The sequence below is a fragment of the Notothenia rossii genome (assembly GCF_949606895.1).
Source record: "Notothenia rossii genome assembly, chromosome: 6".
Lineage (NCBI taxonomy): Eukaryota > Metazoa > Chordata > Actinopteri > Perciformes > Nototheniidae > Notothenia > Notothenia rossii.
The window spans coordinates 67,618,304-67,634,866 of record NC_136909.1 but is presented as its reverse complement, the minus strand read 5'-3'; the positions used below and the strand labels follow the sequence as shown (position 1 = coordinate 67,634,866).

Sequence of the window (16,563 nt, the reverse complement as noted above, 5' to 3'; positions counted from 1 at the left end):
GTGAATCACAATAAGGAGGCCAATAAATAATGTAACACAAAAGTACGATCAACAACATATGCAAATAAATGTCAACCACCAACACATATTTTATTGGTATATCATAATTGTTTCATTATTAACTTGTTAGATCCTAGTTATTGAGTTCCCTAGCATAAAGTATAACTAAATAAAGAATGATCATATCATGTCCTGAGGTTTGTTTGATACCTTTCATTATACATAGAGTGAAAAGAAGTGTGGAACAGCAATGAATATGATAAATGCACATATCATAGTACTTAAACAACACCAGGCTTCAGGGGTTATGAATAGACTTTATTGAAAGACCTAAAGTATCAATTTATATGTGTGGCTCCTTGCCATATAGACTCTGGCTGTCACATAGTGTAAGCTTGAACCATTTGCGATGCTGTTTTATAAAGCTGCCGAAGCTCCCTTATTAGGCACCGTGGCTTTTCCCTTCCCTCAAACTGCCTCACAGAAAACTCCACCTTGTATGACTGAAGCATTTCCTTAAAATTGAATGGAGCACTTATACATTTGGCAAAACTGAACTTGCAGTGATAATGGCTGCATTACGATTGTGGGTAATGATGTTAGTTGCTTTGCCATTGCAGGAAAACAATGACACATTTTAGTTAGGAAGTGGCTTGTTAATTTTTTGGTTTGTGACAGTGTACACACAGAGAAAACTCATTTTTGTTTTCCTGCAATTGAGTCTCACTAAGTGACATATTTCCTATTCAAGTAAATACTAACCAACACAATGTATTTTTTGGATATAAAAAAGCAATCTCACTCAAGAGAGACAAACTTCCGCCGGTAAAGCTGCATGTGTTAAGACTTACTAATATTTGCCTTCATCATCTGAATTCTAATGAGGTGAATGCAAGCACATATTAATTAGGCAACTATTGTCTTAATGACTTGTGTTTCATCACTGGAGAATTACCGTCTGATGTTTGTGATATCACACATTAGTGTGCAGCACAGTTTACACTAAACCCAACAGCTATACCACATCTGCATCTTGGACAAGTTTGAGACTGGAGGCTATTTCCTGACAACCTGAAGGAAGGTACACACACACACACACACACACACACACACACACACACACACACACACACACACACACACACACACACACACACACACACACACACACACACACACACACACACACACACACACACACACACACACACACACACACACACACACACACACACACACACACACACACACACAATATCCTTGTGCAACTGTCGGTGGTGTAGCTAATTAGCTAGGGAGCGGCGGAGCGCTGTCTCTTGCATGTCTTTAGCATAGCCTACTTTTTTTTCGTGGATATAGTGTGTTCTCAAATGCCAGCAAGTTTTTTATTTTTATTATTTGACAGGGACAGTGCACATTGATTGACATTTCTGTAAATGCGCCAGAGTTTGCCAACAGGCTAGTTTTCATCTGCAGTCCCTGGACAGATGTTGAAAGTCATCCTAAAAAAGAAAATTCACTTCAAATGACAGGTAAATACAATCAGTAAAACAACATTCAACATAGATGCTTATATTATGATAAAAGCATATATAGAAACATAAAAACTAAACTAAAATACATGTTCACATAGCAGACGGATAGCAACAGGTCAAGGCACAGGTGCAAACAGAGTGTTGTAAAGTGCAGATTGTGTCAGTGTTGACAGAGCTGATTTTCCACTAACCATGTTTTTAAGTTAGATTTGAAAAAACTGCAGGTGTTTTGTTCTCTAATCTTTACTGGGATTGATTTCCACTGTTGTGCAGCTTTAAAAGAAAATGAAGATTGGCTGAATGAACTCTTCCTTAATGGAACAACGCAGTCTCCTCTTATTGCAGCTCTTGTTGACCTAGTTACAGGTGTGCGTATGGTGATAAAATGTCTTAGCGGAGGTGAGGTAAGGCCGTGTATTATTTTGTGAGTATTGGGCAGTGATGAGAATAAACTGATTTCTTATCTACTATTTTAAGTGTATGTTTGTACAATGATTCCAGGGGTTTAAGAGTGGTTGTACAGGCATGTGATCAGGTTGTTAAGCAGTGTGTGATGTGAGATAGAACCATAGAGTGCATGTACGTCAGAGCCGCCTCTGTTGACATGCAGTCTCTGGTAAACCTCAAATTTGACGCACTGAAATTGACCCTGTTGCAGACCTTTTTCACCTGAGCCTTAAAATTGAGTCTTGAATCACCTCTTAAGCCCCAAGCCTGTTTTTCAGGTTTCAGGCTCGAAAATGACATTCCCAGAACAAATGACCATATCTTCCCTTCTATTCTAAAAGGGTTAAATTAATAATCTTTTTTCACAAAGTAATGATAAACCTGTGAGTTGGATGTAGAAAAGTCAGAATCAATATAGGTGTTTTTTATTTTAAAGAAAATTCAGATTGAACATGGTAAAAAACTGTAAATTATAGTGTCCGTCCAAAAAATATTTTGTACTTATATTGAAAACTAACCTTGGATGATGGGTTAGTAGACTAAAAGCTTTAGGAATCCAAAGTACAACATATAATAAGTACCCTGTATCAAGATTGATGGAAAACAAGTGATATTTGACCTTTTTAGACAGATTGAGCAAAAAATACCTCTTCTGGGGCCATTTGGGTGGATTTTCCTTATCTCTGGCCCCCCTTCTTCGATTTTGACATTTGACATCTCTTTCTGATCGTTAGAGCCAGAGCCCTAGAGAGAAAGAGTTACGACACTCTTTGATGTCGCCACCAGCCGGTCACGTGGTTTATGTATGCCGGGATAGTTCAAAACGCACTTCCGGGCTAATGCTTCTCTATGGCAAAAACAGCACGAACATGGTCAAAATAGTCATAGATTAAACCAACGCTGTTATTTTTTAAAGATTGCTTTTATAGGTACATGATGTGGTTACATTTTGTATGGATTGGCACTATTTCCAAGTTTCGTTATTTAACGATATTTTGAGGGGAACGTGTGGTAGCACAAGCAGGCTATGTTGATGTCATTGCCAGGGCAGTCACGTCCGTAGTATAGTCTGTCATGTTCTTCTATGGGACAGACATGTAACGATCAACTATCTAAAAATAGTTGTGTTAATTAAGCACAAGGGGTTCTTGAATGAAATATTATAAAAGTTAAACAGAAATAATAAACGGATAATCTGCTCTTCCCACAAAATAGTCCCCACGGAAATGTATTAACTAAAGTCTATATGCACACATTAACAAAATAAACAAAGACAGGTTTTCTGCGTTATTCAAATGTACTCACAGTTTTTCGAGCCCAACAAAACAAATAAAACCCAACAAAAATTCCACTCGTGATACATTGAAATTGTCTTTACTGCCTAATCCAGGCCATAGTGTAGTTCATTGATACAAAAAAAGGCTGTTGCTCCTGCGCCCGTCGGCGGCAAAAACAGAAATGTTTGTTGGCCTTTTCAGGCTATAATCCACAAAAAAGGAAAACACGATGATCGGCGTGGCACACAGGAGCGATCTCACCCTGTGTTGGAGAGAATCTCTCTCACTGTGCGCGTCCTCTCCAGGGAGACGTGCTTCGAGGTTGGTCGATGCAATATCCACATACGGTTACTTTCAGTTACTTCCCCCGTTGAATTTTAACATATGCTGAGGAAACTTAAATATCCCGCTGAATACCCGCATTCACCACACATACGCTTCCTCCTCCCGTGAGAACCACCCCATGGCATCCTGGTGACGCGCCCACTAAAAAGCCTCTGGGCGCGCGCGCCGCGCGCCGCGACAGGTGAATCTGTAAATGAGGCTTGCAGAACCACACCCTCAAACCTTACACAAAAGTGGACATTTTATGACTGTAGTTGCGAGGATAATACACATGCATCATAGATTTTTCATTTCATTCTAAACTACATGTCTTAACCTTTTCCCCTGCCCCTAATTTTTATAAGACACACTGAGATCAAACTGCGACTGTCCAACCCATCCATCCATCCATCCATCTTCTCCCGCTTATCCGTGGTCGGGTCGCGGAGGTAGCAGTTCCAGCAGAGAGCCCCAAACTTTCTTTTCCCTGGCCACATCAACCAGCTCTGACTGGGGGATCCCAAGGCGCTCCCAGGCCAGAGAAGAGATATAATCCCTCCATCTGGTTCTAGGTCTACCCCTTGGTCTCTTCCCAACTGTCCAACCCAGTCTCACAAAAAAACGTGTAATAACTACGTTGGTCCACAACGTAGGACGTAGTATTTCTACAAAAACGCCTCTGAAATTGTAAGATCCCTACGTTTTTTTTCAACATTCATTCCAATGGCTGGCGTCTATGTCACGTGATCTTCACATTTCTCCTTGCATAAAAATAAAAACATGGCCGAACTTAGTTTTATTCTCTGTGTAAAATGCCTATTTTAAAGTTAGTTTGGCCATTAAAATGCGTTTTGATGTCATTTGATGCGAGAAATATGAGTTGTTATTTCAGATTATTTGTGCAGTGGATGTACATGATCTTTAGTTTGCTAGTTATTATGAAGATTGCTTCAGGAAATTGTGTCTATACAACGTTTTCATTGTTACCAAGGTGGTTGCTAGGGACGCTGCGATCGATATTATTTCTGTTATGTTGTGTAAAATGGTGTTATCTTTATTGCTATCCCCTTCCCCATCAATGTTGGTCCACAGCGCAAACTTATTAGTTTAACAAAATCCGCAATTGTGGCATAGCGTGGTGCCGAGAGATGGGAGTCGGAGGCGGGGTATCAAAGGTACAAGCTAGACTTTTATTTAGCATCTCAAAAACAGACCGGCGGAGACAGGAAGTCCGGCTCACTAAAATGTCCGTGCAGAACAATACCCTAACCCATAGATCCGTGGGTGAATAATGTCAATCACCACAATAGATACGTTATTTCCCCCTTTGCAATTCTCAATTTACTCAACAATAACACATAATTATCCTTGTGTTTATTTATTTGTTTGATTAATAAACACAAGTTGGAGTCCGTCAGGACCAAGGGTCTGAGCAGCTCATTTGCTTTACAGAATATTACACCCGGAAGTAAGTATTCTCTCCGCTTCGCTTGGCAAACCCCGTGATAGTCCTCAAGCTCTGTGATTGGAGAGTGTGCTCCGAGGGTTACGCCGAGCGCCGAACAACACTTTGAAATGGGATGGAACCACGGCAGACTGTCCAAAACTGGATTTGAACGGGTCCACCCCGTCCTCCTCTCCGTCCCCAGAACTACACATGCTGGCTATTGTGTTTCGCAACATGTTCTCTATCTATGGCATGTCTCTACTGGGAGTTGCAGTTTTAAAAGACGTTTTCATATTTCCCATAATAGGGAAGTTGCCAGTATTAAACTGTGTACATCCCTGGAGGTTTAGGGGATAGGAAACACTCAAATTTAAAACATATAATTAATAAATGGGTGAAAATTGCTTGTGTCCATAATGGGCAGCATTAATATATACCCATATAAGCAGAGGCGTCAATTGGGTATGGCAAGGTATGGCAGCTGCCACACCTTGGCTCCAGGGGAAAATGTAAATGTTCGTTTTAAAAAAATAAATTTATGGAATTACTCTGTGTCAATTTGTATTGATTATTCTATTATTTAATACATATAAATTAAATACAAATGAAAATCAGAACAACACAATCGATTTCTCTAGTCTAGATATTATCTTTCCCAATACTTATTGTAACGTATCCCCCCTCCCTATCTTGAAATGTGGTATCTCCTGACGAGAAGCCGCCGGAGGTCAGAGCGGGTCATGTTATCGCGTTTTTTTTTATTTTTCGGCTAAGCTAATTAACTAAAATGAAAAGAAAGCAAAGAACTTTAGAATCTTTTTTTATCAAAAAAAAGGCAGGTGAAGGTGATGGCTCCAATGTTGCCCCAGCAGCAGAGGGAGAAGGACCAGGTAGTGAAGGTGGGATTCAAGCTGTTAACGAGGCTGTTAGCCACTCCAGCACCTGCGCCGGGGATGCAGATGCTAACAGGGAGACGGAGACTACATGCATGGAGGCTGAGAACTCGTCCACACCGACTTCTCGAATTGAATCCGAGTCTGAGTCCCCACCAATTTCTCAGATTGAAAGAGCTGGATCAGACGTGGACAGCGATAAGGAAGGTCAAGGCCCGGGTGCAGCAGCAGTAGCAGCCTCTGGGTCAACTGGAGCAGAGAAGAAGGATATTAGTGGATGTAAAACAGACGGACTCAGGCGTCCTCGTTTGACCCACTTCCCAACTAGAAATGGAAGACGCTTTAATGTCAGTGTGTATCAGGAATATGACTGGGTTGAATATTCTGCGCAAGAAGATGCAGTTTATTGCTTTGCATGCCGTCATTTTGGAGGAGCCTCAACTTTAACAGGTGACAGGCATGGACTGCGTGTGTTCATAGACACTGGATACACATGTTGGAAGAACATGAAAAAAAATCTCCGGGATCATCAAGGGAGCAGTAGACACAATTGTGCTGCATTAGCGTGGTCTAACTTTAAGGCTGTGATCAGCGGACATAAGGAATCCATCGCAAGTCGGATTGACGCAAACAGGACAGATGAGGTGCAGGAGAACCGGGCTCACGTCAAATCCTTGTTCAAAATCACGTCATTTCTGGGAAGACAGGCCCTCCCTCTCCGTGGCCACAACGAGAGAGATGAGGATGAAAATAAAGGAAATTTCCTTGAACTTTTGGACGTTATTGCAACAGATGACAGGAACGTGAAAAGCAAACAGGAATGCAGGTATGCGCACTATTCTTCCCCAGAAGCCCAGAATGATATGGTGAGAGTTATTGGGGAAAATATCAGAAGTATAATCATAAATGAAGTAGGAGAAGCACGGTACTTTTCAGTGTTAGTGGATGAAACGAAAGACCTGTCTAAGAAGGAGCAGCTGGCCATTTTGATCCGTTATGTACATGACGGGATTATAAAGGAAAGAGCCATTGGAACCTATCACATGAAGGACCTGACAGCTGAATCCCTGGCCCAGAAAATAATAAAGGAATTATCGAGTTTAGATATTCAGCTGTGTGTTGCACAATGCTACGATGGTGCAAGTGTTATGCGGGGTAATGTGCGTGGAGTGCAGGCTTTAATACGTGAAAAAGTGCCGCATGCAGCGTATATACACTGTCATGCACATAGACTAAATCTTGTGCTTGTGAGCTCGATAACTGAAATACCAGAGATGGCAGAGTTTTTTGGTGTTGTTCAAACACTATATACTTGTATTGCAAATAGCAATACCAGACACATGCTTTTCATTGAGGCTCAAAAGAAGTTGGGACACAACAAAATACTGCACTTGGAGCGCACCTGTCCCACTCGGTGGCTGTATTGGTATAGGGCTCTACAGAAAATAAAACTGCGCTACGAGGCTATACTAGCTGTGTTAGATGCCACTATTGACGCTCATGCAGAGGGTTCAACTGAAGCTGCTGGACTTCGGACAAATATGCTGACAGTCACTTTTGTTGTGCGTCTTCATGTCCTAGAAAAAATCTTAAATCTCACTTATGGACTGTCTGAACAGCTTCAGACAAAAGACATTGCAATCACGATGGCTTCCAACCTCATACGGAGTACTAAGGCCCAGCTGGAAAAGATGAGGTCAGATAAAGAGTACCAGGACACACTGAGCAGAGCCAAGGCATTTTCCACAGAGCTCGGCCTCCCAAGCAGCGACACTGCCCCTCTGCGACCAGCAAGAGCACGGAGTGTGTCCAAAGCCTTGGCAGGGTTTATTGTCGGATCATCCAGTGGCCAGAGACAAACAGGAGATGACCAAGAAAAAAGACTATACTTTGAAACACTGGACCGCTTCATCTCTGAGTTAGATCGCCGATTTACAGATAATGATGAGCTACTTAATGCTATCCAGGCATTTGATTGTTCATCTCCCCATTTCATGGATGTAGTTAAAATGGAACAGTTTGCACAACTCTATGATGAACTGATCGACACCACCCTTCTCAGTTCCCAGTGTCACACAGCAAAAGCTTTCCTTGAACTTGAGATGAAGGAGGACGTGGAGGAGGAGAAAAACATAATGCTGGCTTTGACACGACTGAAGACCATGTCTGTCGCTTTTTCAGAGGTCATCAAGCTATTCAAGATCGCAGCAACAATTCCTGTCTCCACTGCATCCAACGAAAGATTCTTTTCCGTTTTAAAAAGAGTCAAGACTTACCTGCGGACCACCATGAGCGATGACAGGCTCACAAACCTCATGTTGATGGCTGTTGAGCCTGCTGTCGTAAAATCCCTGGACGCAGATGAACTCGTCAATAACTTTGCTGCTTTGAGGACCCGCCGTTATCCACTTGTGGAATAATTAATAAAGTTCATCTCAAAGTAAGATACCCAAACATCTTATTAATATGATTTCTCTTTCTCTTTTCTTCTCCCTCCCTCCCTCTCCTCTCTCCCTCCCTCCCTCCCTCCCTCCCTCTCCTCTTTATATTTGGACTTTAACAGTTTACAGCAGTTTACCTGGTATGTTCACGTGATATTGTTGCAATTACATAGTGAATGAAGTGAACAGAAAGAGTGAAATTGTGTCAGAAAGGCTATTACTGCTGTCTAACCCTGCCGCTTGCTATCCATGGTGCTGAAAACGGATGCGTAACGGCGCATTTGACTGAATTGATTGATTGACGTGCGTAGTTAAGTGTTTGTGTCCATAGTTACTTGCGCTAGCGGGATGTGAGTGAGGCTGCATTTGAAAAAGTTCAAATTTTCCTAACCACACAGAAAAGCTACATAGCAGACTTGTCACTTTTGTTATGATTATTTGCTGGGCATGTATATTGATTGATACTGTAGTTAAGTCATGTGACTAGTAACCTTGCCATACCTTAGCTTTGGCTGAATTGACGCCACTGCATATAAGCCTGAGACATGCACTTGTCAAGGTTCAGAGGCACATTTTGCAAATATGGCAGTAGCCATCGATCATCTTAAGATAAGATATACTTTATTGATCCCAAGTTGGAAACACTTGCGTTACATCAGCATGTGTAACAGTTGTAAATATGCAGTGGTGTTTATTTGTAAATCATTTAGTATAATCACACAAATTCTGTGTTCCATATTTAATAATTCTGTGTTCTTTATTTATTGATTGTTCAATACCTGACAAGGCCGGAGATGAAAAACTCGGGTGGCAGATTCCTCAACAGTGCATCACAAGACATCTATCAATATTTGTGTATACCTCCACCATTAAACTGTCATATTCTGCACATTTCTTATACTATCTACATACATCTTATATAAGAGTATAATACATATGTATAATATCAGTTAAAATAAGTGCTTCAACATAGTTAACATTGCTGGAGGTATACACAAAGTTTTTCATTCATTGACTAACTACACCGTTTGTGTATATTTTAGTGCCGGTAAGAAGGAGTCGGAGGCGGAATATTTAAGAAGGATTTCCACTCTTTATTTTCCATTAAGCAATAGCGATATCAGACATGTACTCAGTGATGAGAGTCAAGTTAGAGTGCCTTGCTAGCTCTAGCTTGGCAACCTAAATCTCTGGTGTTACACTAAACAAGGTCCGTGTCGGAACTGTGACCCAAAAGTGAATTATGTTTAACTAGAGTCACCACAATATGTCAATAAACCTTAGAAAATCTTGAAATGCATGTGCAAAATAGTCATTATATACAGTCTTTAATTAACTATTAGTAGAGCATAACGAGTAATGAATACTTAGGGATCCTATTAATATCTAATAATAAAAATAATGAAATTCAATAACATGCTTTAACCACCAGGTGTCCCTTTATATCAGGAGTGCACGTTAATGGTGTAAATACAGCCTATCTACCAATTGGATCAAATATAAAAGTCAGCCAAATTAGTGTTGATACTGTAAGGAGATGTATTGTGTAAAAATAAATGTAAGATGTTGTTTAATTGCTGATATATTATATAGAGCCTTGATGAGAAGACTTCTAGACAAACATGAGGAACTGCCGCCAACACTGAAAACGTGACGTGGATCATAAATATATCAGCATTCTGCCGTGGTTCCATCCCATTTCAAAGTGCTGTTCGGCGCTCGGCGTTACCCTCGGAGCACACTCTCCAATCACAGAGCTTGAGGACAATCACGGGGTTTGCCAAGCGAAGCGGAGAGAATACTTACTTCCGGGTGTAATATTCTGTAAAGCAAATGAGCTGCTCAGACCCTTGGTCCTGACGGACTCCAACTTGTGTTTATTAATCAAACAAATAAATAAACACAAGGATAATTATGTGTTATTGTTGAGTAAATTGAGAATTGCACAGGGGAAGATAACGTATCTATTGTGGTGATTGACATTATTCACCCACGGATCTATGGGTTAGGGTATTGTTCTGAACGGACATTTTAGTGAGCCGGACTTCCTGTCTCCGCCGGTCTGTTTTTGCTAAATAAAAGTCTAGCTTGTACCTTTGATACCCCGCCTCTGAATCCCATCTCTCGGCACCACACTATGCCACAATTGCGGATTTTTTAAACTAATACCTTTGCGCTGTGGACCAACATTGACGGGGAAGGGGGTAGCAATAAAGATAACACCATTTTACACAACATAACAGAAATAATATTGTGGCAGCGGGGTGTGGTTTGGGCGCTGGCTGCTGGAGCGAAAGGAGTGGCTTGGCCGGAGGCCAGACAGCTGATCGGAATCAGGTAATCAGTGCCGGAATAAAAGCATGTCGTAACCCGGTTCTGGTCTGTTTCGCAGTAGGCGGGATCCTGGAAGGTCGCCAAAGGACCTGTGAAGGTTCCCACCCGGGCAACGTTTGAGACCCGCGTATATTTTTGTTTGGAGTTAATAAATGCCTGTGTTCAACCAACCTGCTCTTTCCGTCCCTATTTGAACCCTGTGAGAGCGGAGAGGCTCACAGTGGCGCCTGAACAGGGACATCATGTCGGAAGGAGAAACCCCGCTGGGTCAGGCCCTCCAACGTCTCGCTCACATGCAGGAGACCACCACAGCATTACAGCGACAGCAGAGCGAGGCTCTGCTCGGGATCGCCTCGAGCCAGCGCGAGGACCGGGCTCTCCTACTGGAGCTGCTGCAGCGTCCGGCCGCTCGGGAGGCCGATCCCGCTACCAACCCGGCCCGACCGCCTTCAATTGCCCTCCAGAAATTGACGGCAGAGGATGATCCGGAGGCATACCTGGACATCTTTGAGGGCACAGCGGCGGCGTGCGGGTGGCCGGAGGAGGAGTGGGCAGCGCGGCTATTGCCTCTGCTATCTGGGAGTGCGCAGCTAGCCGCCCACAGCCTGCCAGCAGCCTCTCGGCATGTATACCGGCATCTGAGGAAGGCCATCCTGGACCGGCTTGGCAGCACACCAGAGGGGCATCGCCGCCGGTTCCGGGCCCTCCCCTTCGAGGACGCTGACCGGCCCTTCTCCTACGCGCAGCGGCTCCTGGATGCAACGAGCCGCTGGCTCCAGCCGGGGGTGCGCTCCGCTGAGGAAGTCGTCGGCCAGGTGGCGCTGGAGCAGTTAATCGCCGGCCTGCCATCTTCTACGGTGAATTGGGTCCAGTGCCATCGCCCCGCCAACCTGGAAGCAGCCGTCATCCTCGCGGAGGACCACCTCTCGCTTCCCCGGCGGAGCATGAAAGAGGAGCCCCAACCACCAGCCGTCTCAGCGGGCAGACCCGTCCCAGCCCCGAGGAGGAGGTTTCCTGGAGCAGCTGCCCTTCCCTCCCCACCATCACACGGCCCCAACCCCGCAGCCCCGACACTTTCCCCCCTAGCTCTACCTTACCCTCCTGTTTTTATCTCTCCCCAGGGTCCGGCCTACGCTTCTGGTCGTCTGGCACCACGGGGGGCTCCTCAGACGTCAGGGCAGGATTGCTGGCGGTGCGGGCAGCCCGGCCACTTCCGACGGGAGTGTCCTCTCATGGAGGTCGGACAGCTGGTTCGGGTTGCAGGACCGCCAGTTGCCTCCCCCGATTTGGAAGGGACGTACCGTATACCGGTATGTATACAGGGGGGTACACACCAGGCTCTGATGGACACGGGCTGTAATCAGACCATGATCCATCAGCACCTGGTTCGGCCTGGGGCATTGATTGAAGCATCGTGGGTGAAGGTGAGGTGTGTGCATGGGGATATTCACCAGTACCCGGAGGTGACGCTGGAAATTTCTTATAACGGGAAAAAGCATAGAGTCAGGGCTGGAGTTAGCACTCGCCTTACGCACCCTCTGATTTTGGGAACGAATTGGCCGGGGTTTGCTAAGCTATCGGGGGCTATGGGGGTGCGTTCACGGACGGCAGGGAAATGTGAGTTGTGTGCTGTGTTTAGTGAAGAGTCGGAGGCGGCTGACGTCATCGAGGGGGAAACGGACACGGAGGGGGCCGCGGAGGTCCCTCTGGACCCGATGGTGTTTCCCGTGGAGGATTTCCCCCTCGAACAGTCGAGGGACGAGACCCTTCAGCACGCCTTCGGCCAGGTGGTGAGTATTGATGGCTCCCAGCTACACCCAAACGCAGCACTCACTCACCCACACTTTACGGTGGTTAGGGACAGGCTGTATCGTGTAAGCCGTGACACACAGACAGGAGAGATAAATACCCAGTTGTTGGTGCCAAAAAGCCGTCAGGAAATGGTTTTCCAGGCGGCTCATTATAACCCCATGTCAGGTCACCTAGGGTACGACAAATCACTACACCGGATAATGGCCCGATTTTATTGGCCGGGCATTCGCGCAGATGTGAAGCGGTGGTGTGCATCTTGCCGTGAATGTCAGCTGGTTAACCTGCCGGCCATCCCCAGAGCGCCTTTGCGCCCGTTACCATTGATTGAGGTGCCTTTTGAGTGGATTATGCAACGCGATATCCCGAGGCAGTGCCGCTGCGTAATATCTCTGAAAAGAGCGTCGCGCAGGCACTGTTTCACATTATCTCCCGAGTCGGGATCCCGAAAGAGATCCTGACTGACCAGGGCACACAGTTTATGTCACGCACACTACGCAAGCTGTATGAACTATTGGGCGTCCATTCAATACGGACTAGTGTTTACCATCCGCAGACCGACGGCCTGGTGGAACGGTTTAACAAAACACTAAAGAACATGGTTCGTAAGTTCGTTCACGAAGATAGCCGTAATTGGGATAAATGGCTAGATCCTCTGTTGTTTGCAGTGCGGGAGGTGCCCCAGTCCTCCACAGGGTTTTCTCCCTTTGAGCTGTTATTTGGTAGGAAGCCCCGGGGTGTTTTGGACCTAGTTAAGGAAAACTGGGAGGAGGGTCCAAGCACCAGTAAGAACGAAATACAGTACGTTATGGACCTGCGAGCAAAACTCCACTCACTGGGGCAGATATCACGGGAGAATTTGCTCCAGGCTCAGGAACGTCAGCAGCGCCTGTACAACAGAGGGTCGAAACTGAGACAATTTTTACTAGTGCTAGCAGTTAAGTCATATCATACAGAAAAAGCCGACTAAGGATGACTGACACGGTCAGGTTCAGCAGATAAAAGCCAAAATAACAAAAGCACATAACACATAATCAATCTAAATCCTGCTTGTTAGTTACCCAGCATCATTGATATATAAGCTGCTAGCGATTCATTACTGAAATCTTACCTTCAAAGCTGACGAAGTCGCGCGAGCTAACTAGCAGGCAATGCTAGCAAAATTGGTTGTAACAACCAAGATAAAATATAGATAATTACGCTGTGCATATACAAATGAAGACCAGTATAAGCATTATAAAGGGCCTCTGAGCACTGGCGGCACATATCAGACCCGGGCCGGGGGGCGGGGTCATATGACCGGGCCCTTTAAACCCAATAAAGCTTGACAAAAATATCGGGAGTCCGGGGTGCTAATCTGACGCTCGTGCGTAAAAAGTCGCTCAGTCAGTAAGATTACAATTTAAAACAATGTTTGAAAGAAAAGTAACTAAAGAAAAGGTGTAATATTTAAGATTTCGTTTCTGCAAAGGGTATAGAAAAGAAATATATATCAGAGATAATAATGATATAACATGACATAAAGTCCAACAAACCACAAGGACAACGAAAACATAGCCTAATAAAATGACTACATTTCTGACACACCATTCACCATGAACAGCCAGCCGCCACCATGAGAGCACAGCAGTGTAAAATTGGCACGGCGGCCCATACATTCACGTTCAAGTAGGCTACTGTACAAATAAAATTTGAAGTGTACTCACCACTACTTGAAGGGCACTCGGCGAGCCTTGTGCTCCGCGAACTCGTCCACAATCTGCTGTATGTCCAATTTCTTGGCTCGGTCACTTTCGATGGACAGCAAGGCCAGTCCACTCAGTCTCTCCTGTCCCATCGTGCTCCTCAAATAGTTTTTGATGAGTTTTAATTTGGAGAAAGAGCGCTCGGCGGTTGCCACGGTGACAGGAAGAGTCAGAAATAAGATGAAGGCTGTGCAAACCTCACTGAATGTAGATGTTACTGCTGGGTTGTAAACAATGAGCATTTTTACCAGATCCGCGACAGATTTTAGTTTTTGTATTTGGTCCCTGAAACAGTTTCTGAAAGAAAGCAGCTGGCCAGGGAAGCTGGCGGCGATGTCCCGACCGTAGTGCTCTCTAAGCCGCTGGGCAGCTTGGTGTAAATCCTCATCCTTTGCTTGTAGTAGTGTGTTGGGGTGAATTGCCTCAAACATGTTCACAGTTGCATTTAAGATGGTGAATCTTTGGGACAGTTGCTGGATGATTATATCGAGACATGCATTGAAAACGGTCACCCGAAAGTTGCTCTCTGCGTCAGTGAGGCGGCTGTCTTCAGAAAGTTCATCAAAGTGTCTCTTAACTTTCCTGGCCCTGGTTGTTTCAAACTGTGTTTGACTTCCCCATTTAGTAGCCAGGGCAAGAGTGGCGGACTTCGCCTCATCAAATTGTCCCCTATACTCCACCAAAACACTGATGGCATTTTGCAGTAGAGTAGATGCTTTGAGAATATCCGCGTCTTCTGCTTGCAGTAAATGTGAAGCACAATTTATGCTTTCCAAAATCTTGGTCTGCATGTTGACCAAAAATAGAAAGCTAAATTTGCTTATGGCATTCTTGAGTGCACTTGCTTCATTGCGCTCATCCTTTTTGTTACTGGTAAGGGATATTTTGACGAGGGCTTTTATAATGTCTCCATATCTGTGCCTTAACGCAACAAGTGCATCATGGCGAGATGACCAGCGAGTGGGACATAAGCGTTTTAATGTGATAGTTCTGCTCTCTGGCGTCATTAACTCACTGAGCAATGTCCATCGTTTGATACTGTGACCAACAAAGTTGTAGAGCGTCTCTACAGTGTCATAGAACTGCTTCACTCCAGGGACATTTTTAACAGAGTCGTTGAGTGCTAGGTTGAGATTATGAGCAGCGCAATGAACATAGTGGGCAAGGGGCTCATTCTCGGCTATTCTTGCTTGCACGCCACTCATATTAGCCGCCCCATCATAGCCCTGTCCGCGACATTTAGACAGATCTAATCCGTTTTTCTCTATAGAACCAAGGATTTTGTTTTCAAGCTCTGAAACTGATGAACCTTCAGTCACTTCAAAACCCAAAAAGACTTAATTGATCTGTATATCTGTTGCAATATCCATGTCGTTCTTAACAACAGTTATGTAGCGGTAAACCTGACTCAACTGGTCTATCTTTGACACATCTTGCGTTGTGTCCATGATGACGGAATAAAATGGGGCTTCGTTTATTTCATCAATGATGTCAGCTTTCACACGTTGAGATAATATGTAAATAATCTCATCTTGAATCTGGTGACTGAGGTATTTCACTGACCCTTCTGGTCGGTTGATTAGCTCTTTCAAAACAGGGTCGTAGCGAGCCAATAATTCTATTATTGACAAAAAGTTGCCAGCTTTTCCCTGACCTAGAACCTCTCGATGGCCCCTGAATGCCAAGTTGCTTGAAGCTAGAGTGAGAGTTACATTAACAATGCGCTCCACGACCTGTCTCCAAAATTAGGCGGCATTACGCACATTCCTCTCCATGTCAGCGTCTATTGTGCCGTTGGTTTTCCACTGCTCATATACTACGCATACACCAAGGTGTATTTGAGTGGATTCATGCCTCTCAATTTTAGTAGAAAGATGTTTCCAGTCTTTTATTCCGTTTACCCATGCATTGTTGTAGAACGGTGCCTTTCGGTTGGCAAAAAGCCAGCAAGGCTCACAGTAGCAGCAGTCCAATTTTGGGGAATAGCACATCCAGCTACGTGGACATTTCATCCCAACTTTAGTGGTGGAGGTGTAATATCTTTCTGAAAAGCAACGGTTATCCTTGTCTTTGGGAAATGGACCTTTAGGTTTGCATGGGCCCATTTTAAGGATATATCTTTTGATATTGGCGTCCTCAATGTTTTCAAAATAGTTTGCCCGATCAGTCGGAAAACGCTCCAGAGGATAATTGCAGGACACATCATGATCCGTGGTCTGAGTTTCACCCGTAGGAGTAGCGTGAGGAGGAGACCTGTTGCTGCTTTCATTCCCAGTGTCCGGTACTTCTTCACCTTGCGGCGCAGCAGGTA

At 44.5% G+C, this 16,563-nt stretch overlaps 1 long non-coding RNA gene across 1 annotated transcript; it reads right to left on the bottom strand.

Annotated features, from left to right (window-relative positions):
• Positions 1–420: 420 nt before the first annotated feature.
• LOC307045200 lies at positions 421–3,771 on the bottom strand. The gene is made up of 3 exons (XR_013809809.1): positions 3,288–3,771; positions 2,630–2,829; positions 421–1,502 (listed from the first exon to the last, which is right to left on the bottom strand). It is a non-coding gene; the product is annotated as an uncharacterized lncRNA (long non-coding RNA).
• Positions 3,772–16,563: the final 12,792 nt, after the last annotated feature.